This window comes from Papaver somniferum, unplaced genomic scaffold (genome assembly GCF_003573695.1).
Source record: "Papaver somniferum cultivar HN1 unplaced genomic scaffold, ASM357369v1 unplaced-scaffold_77, whole genome shotgun sequence".
In the NCBI taxonomy this organism is placed as follows: Eukaryota; Viridiplantae; Streptophyta; class Magnoliopsida; order Ranunculales; family Papaveraceae; genus Papaver; species Papaver somniferum.
This window is the reverse complement of record NW_020650637.1, coordinates 42278-49073: the sequence shown is the minus strand read 5'-3', so window position 1 is coordinate 49073 and position 6796 is coordinate 42278.

The window sequence follows — 6796 nt, the reverse complement described above, 5'->3', positions numbered from 1 at the left end:
GGACCTTGTATACTTGCAAGTGTTTTGTGTGCATTCTAATATTCACACCAGCTACATACACTAGCCTACTCCAAGCTAACTTCAGACTGGACTGTAGTTGAACCCCAATCAGTCTCCCACTGATCCAAGGTACAGTTGTACTCCCTACGCCTCTGATCCCAGCAGGATACTGCGCACTTGATTCCCTTAGATGATCTCACCCACAACTAAGAGTTTCTACGACCCAAAATCGCAGGTTTTGACAGTAAACAAATCTGTCTTACACAGACAAGTCTATCAAAGGATCAATCTGTCTCCAACAGAAAAACCCTAAAGATTTTGTTCCGTCTTTTGATAATAATCAAGGTGAACAGGAACCAATTGATAATCCGGTCATATATTCCCGAAGAATGGCCTTGATTAAACAATCACCTCACAACAATCTTAATCGTATGGTAGCGAAACAAGATGTTGTGGAATCACAAACAATGAGACGAAGTTGTTTGTGATTACTTTTTATATCTTGCCTATCGGAGATATCAAATCTCAAGCAAATCAATCTGATTGTACACGTACGATAGAAGATGCAAGATCAGATCACACAACTACGATAAAAGTAGGATCGGTCTGGCTTCACAATCCCAATGAAGTCTTTAAGTCGTTAACTGATGAGTGCCAAATATTGTATATATTTATCCCTTTTTGTTGGCATTTAACTCATCTTTTGTGCGTCAATTCTACATTTTATCCCATATTCTGTATTTTCTTTGTTTTCAAGAATAAATATTTTTATTAATTAATTTTGCATTTTTAGGTAGTAAATAAAGTTCGGATGAGTCGCGGAGCGAAAAGAGCAGAAAAGTAGTGAAAAGCCGGGAGAAATTACGCAAGGAAGCCGCGAAGAATGGTGCGCACAACCTCATTTTCTACACACAAAAGCGCCTCCGTCCTCAGCCATCAGATCATTTCTCAGAAGCATCCGACGGTCGCTCCTTGCTGAGCATCAAAATCTGATGTCTCTGCCAAGCACCACAGCGCTGAAATTCCAAGCCTTCAGATTAGATGGTAGTTGAATCCAACGGTCGCTCCCTTGCTGTGCATCGAAGTTTGATATCTCCGCCTAACACTACAATACCTAACTCCATCAAGTACCGTTCATTTTGTTGTATCATATAATCCAACGGTCGCTCATCGCTTGCCTCCGCATCACCGTCCGATCTACCAATCATCATCGCATCCCACGGTCGAGATTCTCCAAACATCAAACTCGATGATCCCGCTACATACCTTAGTGACCGAACACTATACCCCAAACCAAACATCACCTAATCTCATTCTATCGACCCATCTCCACCATCACCACCCACCCTGTGCAGAACCACCACCATCTCCCTGTTCCCGCTCAACCACCACCACAACCACCTCTACCAATTCTCAAATCACTCAACCACTATAACCCATCTCCACTACCATCATTACCACCTATCTAGCCACCTAATTTCCCATTTTGATACACGTTTTTCTTCCAAAACCCTAACGTGTAAAAATTGGTAAATTAGGTTGAGTTAGATGGACAATTGGACGTAGCTAGAGCATCAGGAGAGGAATTGGAGGCATGGGTCGACATCTACCAGTGTCATCAGTGATTAGGTAAACTTTAATAGAAATTTTTATATGAACCCTACTTCCATAAATTGAGGATTTTTGGGGGAAATTGATTGTACTTCTAATTAAAAGCATGGGTCACGTATTAGGGGTGTTATCAGTGTGTTAGGTGAGTGAATTTTGGAATTTTGGGTAAAACCTAATATCACTGACTTGTGGGATTTTTTGGGATATTTCTTATATGTATAAATAGATGTTGTGGGATGTTTGTAAGGCATGCCTGGATTAGCCAGTGTATCCAGAACCAAGTTCTGTTAATGATCATTTTTGTGCTGTTCATGTTGTGTTCATGTTTAGTGTAATATCTTGTTGTGTTCTGTGTGTGATGTTTGTTCCTGTGATGTTTTGTATCCATCTGTTCTATCATGTCCCTGCCTTTCATGCTCTAAGTCAATTGCTAAGATTAGATGAAATCATATAAACCATAAGGAAGTTTCCTAATCAAAACATGTCAAACATCCTGCTCTCACAGTGCATATCATGTATGCATTGTAGTTAGAATTCCCTTATGTTATCATGTACAGCTCATGCTTAAAATGCTATTATAAACCCTCTGACTAGTTGTACTCTAAAAACAGACAATTAGTACTTAGGTAATTACCTTAGCTGTGATTAGAATGTTCCTTAGGCTGGTAGTGGATTCAAAATCCTAGTGATCATCCTCTTGTTCTCACTGTTTTCTTATTCACTTCACTTATTTTCTTTCTTTCATTTACTGTTTTCTTCACATCTCTGCCCTTGGCTAAGGCCTTGGTTTATTTCACTGTCAATTGGTTTATCTTGTTTGTTCTTTGCTTTTGCCACTGTGTTGTTTCCCTTCCACTGTGTTTTTTCCCTTCTACTGTGTTGTTTCCCTTCTACTGTGTTGTTTAGTCCTTCCCCCACTGCTGCATTGGTTTCCCTTCCACTGCTTGTGCAGCTGTTGTACAATACTGCTGCTGCCTTCTTTTCTTTGCTGCTGCAGCTCCCTTCTCTTATTCCACTGCTGCTGCAGCAACAAAGTTGCTGTCTTCTTGGCCTTGTGCTGGGCACTGCTTCTGTTGTCTGCAGCTGCTGTTGCTTCCCCTGCTAGTGTTGTTGATGTTGTCTGCTGCAGCTCCTTTGCTGCATTGTTCTCTTCCCATTGCTGTTGAAGCTGCTGCTGCAATCCTTGCTGTGCACCTGCTCCTGTTGTGCATTGCCCTTGCAGCTGCCAAGCCAAGTCCAGTTCTTGCTACTCCTGCAGCCAAGCAAAGACCTAGTTTAACAACTGAGTCCAAAGCCCAAAAGGCCTAGTTCAATAGCTAAGCCCAATTCAAGCCCAGTTAAGCCCAAAGGCCCAGATTCTTTACTAAAACAAAAGCCCAAGGTCTAGACAACTGAAGCCCAAATTCACTAAGGCCCAGTCCAATGCAACCAACTTGTGGGCTTATTCCATAAGCCTAAACTCAAAGGCCAAAGCCCATTTGTATTTCAAAAGAACAAACTGAGCCCAAGCTCAGTTCCTTTCATTGTTAACAAACCCAATAGTACATTAAGCCCAACACTTCCAAAGGGCTTCTAAGCCCAAAGCAAAATTCAGGAACCCAATTAGCTAAGACACATTTCCGAAACACACCCGATCTCTGTGGATCGACCCGTACTTGCACGAGCTACAACCGACGACCGTGCACTTGCGGTATTACTGTAGGCCCGCGTTTTCATCGCATCAAATTTATACAACCTTCCGGACCTGCCAAGTTTTTGGCGCCGCTGCCGGGGATTGGTGCTGTGTTTTATCTGTGTTTCTTAGCTATTTTGTATTTCATTTCATAGCATTTGCATCTGCATCTGCTTCATTTCATTTGCTGTTGGACCTGCTGATTCTGAACCTGTTTTTCCTCTGCTGGGACGCCACCAAGGAAAAGAACCAAAACCCAACTGGGTTTTTGCAACAATATCAGAGCAGCTGGGCTGTGCTACAAAGGTAAGCCTAAACCCATTAATTGAGAGAACCCAACCTGTGGGCTTCCAATTTTTTATTTGTGGGCTTGTAATAATTAACCCAATTTTTGGGCTTTTTATTTTTCTATTTGGGTTTGTAATAATTTATTTTTGGGCTTGTTTGTTTAATTTGTGGGCTTGTATTTATTTTGTGTGGGCTTGTTTAATTTGGACTGATAATTTGGACTCTGGGTTTAAACCCAGCTGAGCTTATAACTGATTGTGGACTTGTAAGTGGACCTCGAAACCAAAGTTTTAAAACATACGTCGGGCCTTAACCAACTGGGCCAAATTAAACTTTCAAAATTAAAACTTGGATTTTCGTAGGCCGCAGCCTTCCTTCCATTTCATCAGAGGCTTGCACAGTGGGCTTGCTCCCATTCAAAAACCAAAATTTTCTTAATTTTATTTTCTAAAACCAAATTTTATTTTCTTAATTTTATTTTCTTTAAAAAAAAAAAAAAAATATATATATATATATTTAAACTTTGCTCCCAATTTTAAAACCAAAATTTTACTTGCTCCCATCTTAAACCAAATTTTTATTCCCATTTTAAACCAAATTTTCAAATATATCCCACCAAAACCAAATTTTTCCCAAAAATCCAAACCCTTTAAAAACCAAATTCTGAGCTTTGTAACATAGTCACTTAGCTTTTTGAGCCAATCATGTCTGGATTTTGGTATGCTCCTGGGGATGGAAATAAAACTCTGAGAGAAATGGCTTATGGGCATCTGCCACGTTATGAACCTTCCACGGACCATGATGTCAATAGTCATAGGAATTATTATGGACATTTTCAAAGTCCCGAGCCGCAATACATGAACCCTAATGACTATTCATACATGCATCATTCGCCACAACGTGAAAATGAACATTTTGCTAGTGCCTCACTCACCCAATCATCACTTATGGATCAAATAGAAGCTCGAATCACAGCTTTAGAAATGCAAGCACATGAGGAATCTGTCACATCTAATTTTCTTAGGCAACCTGAAATTTATGCATGTCCCGCATGTGGTAGTTTAGACCACCCTGTTGAGAATTGTCATATTTTGCATAATTTTAGGCAATCTAGAGAAAATCCAAGATATGAAATGCCCATAAATTGTGAGAATGGTAGTCATTGGGACCTTAATCAATCCTTTGAGGGTTGCGATCAATCTTTTATGAACCCTAATGACCATGCACACATGTACCAATCACCACAATTTGAACATGAAGAATTTTGTACTCCCATGAATTTAGACTCCACCACAGAATCTTTCAGACTCAGTGAGCAAAACTTCGATAGATCTGCATCACGAATTAAGGCACATTTAGATCAGATTTTGCTTCACCTACAAAAGGAGGAAATTCATGAGGAAATGTATGTTGTCCCTAATGAAGTGTCTAGTCCCATCCATGTAAATGATGATTATGAACCTAATTTAGAGGAACATGAATCGACTAATGACACCACCACTTTTAATGAGGACCAATATGCATGCTACCATGACGATGATTATGATGATTATGATGATATGTTAGAAGAACATGAAAATATTGTGGAACCTGTTGGTTCAATAACATATGGCTTCTCGCCCTCGACCTTCATGAATGTTGTTTTTTCTAATACTCATTGTAATTCATATGATTTTGACATTGACATGGGATTCGTACAATTATTCTGTGAAGATGAACATGACATAGGAATAGTTGAATCTTCTGTAGACACTAATATGCATGAAAATATATTTGATGTGTCTGATTCTCTACCTAGGTCACATTGTGATATTTCTCCTGATTTGCCGATGCATGAGAATGAGTTTGTTGATGATGTTGATGATTCTGAGTGTGAACTTGCTAAATTGATTGATGATTGTGAGCATGATGTAACACGTGTAGATGATTTAGGAGATTTTGATTTGATTAATAATGATATGCCTATTCTTCTACCAAAGTCACAATCTATTGGCCTTCCACCCAACCTAGATTTGGTTTGTACCAATATTGTAAAACCAATTTTTCTGAAAATTCCTAACCTAGGTTTGGAACTGTGTGCTTCCCAAGTCCTCTTGGACTATTTTGCTTCCAAATATAATACATTTGAGGAACCACAGTTGGAATTAGCATGTTTGCCCGTCCCTAGCACAGTTCATTTTGAGCTAGACCTTGTGCATGATGAACCCCCGAAACTGAGCGATTTTGTTTTCAAAACTATATCTTCTGTAAAATCCAGGTTTGGGGGTAGCTCATTTTGTTTCACAGTTTTACTTGCGTTTCTTTCCTGTTATTATTGTGTGAAGCTGTTGAAATGTCTACACTTCGTCTTTTGGGTTGATCCTCAACTCTTTAGATTGTTAGTGTATGGTGAATTTTTTTATATAATCTGGTAGATAAATTTTAAAAACCCTTTTATTCCTTTTGTATATATTTTGCTAATCCAATATCATCTCGGTTGAGATATGTCGGATTGTTTGCCTTGAATAACGGAGTTTTAATTCTGCTTTCGCCGAAATCGGGTATTCTCTCTCCTTTTACTCTACTCAGCATGTCCCTTTCCATATGTTGCATTTTAAATTCCTTCCATATTTTGAAACATTGAGGACAATGTTTAGTTTAGGTTTGGGGGTATAGAGTAGATACCACGATAATTTGCCATAATTGAAAACAAAACTCCTTCTTCTTTTTTTTGAAAAAAATTGAAAAATTCCAAAAAAAATTAAAAAATCAAAATTCAATAAAAAATTAAAAAATGAAAAATCATAAAAAAATGGAGCTCATTTACCTTGAAATGTTGACTCTTGTGCAAATATGTATTTTTATTAGGAGTCTTAGTCTAGATATTTAGGCACCCTGATTCTAGCACAATTCACATAGTGATAAGAAATTTGCACGCGCACGATCTACCAATACATGTATGGCCTCGATCTTCAAGGTGTTGGATAGGAAGTCACGATTGCCAATCACTTTAGAATACTGAACGAAACTTGACTAGCTTGTTCTTTGGTTGGTTGGGATAGAAGATGGAGGTTACATTAAGAAAGACAACCATCGAATTTAACTGGGTGCATCAAAAAGGGCTACCTCTTGCAAAGTGTCATGTAATCTTTTGTTTCTTTTTGTTACATATCATAAGTGCTACCATATGTAAAAATCAGTTTCATCAGTCATATGTTCAAAAAAAAAAAAAAAAAAAAAAAAAAA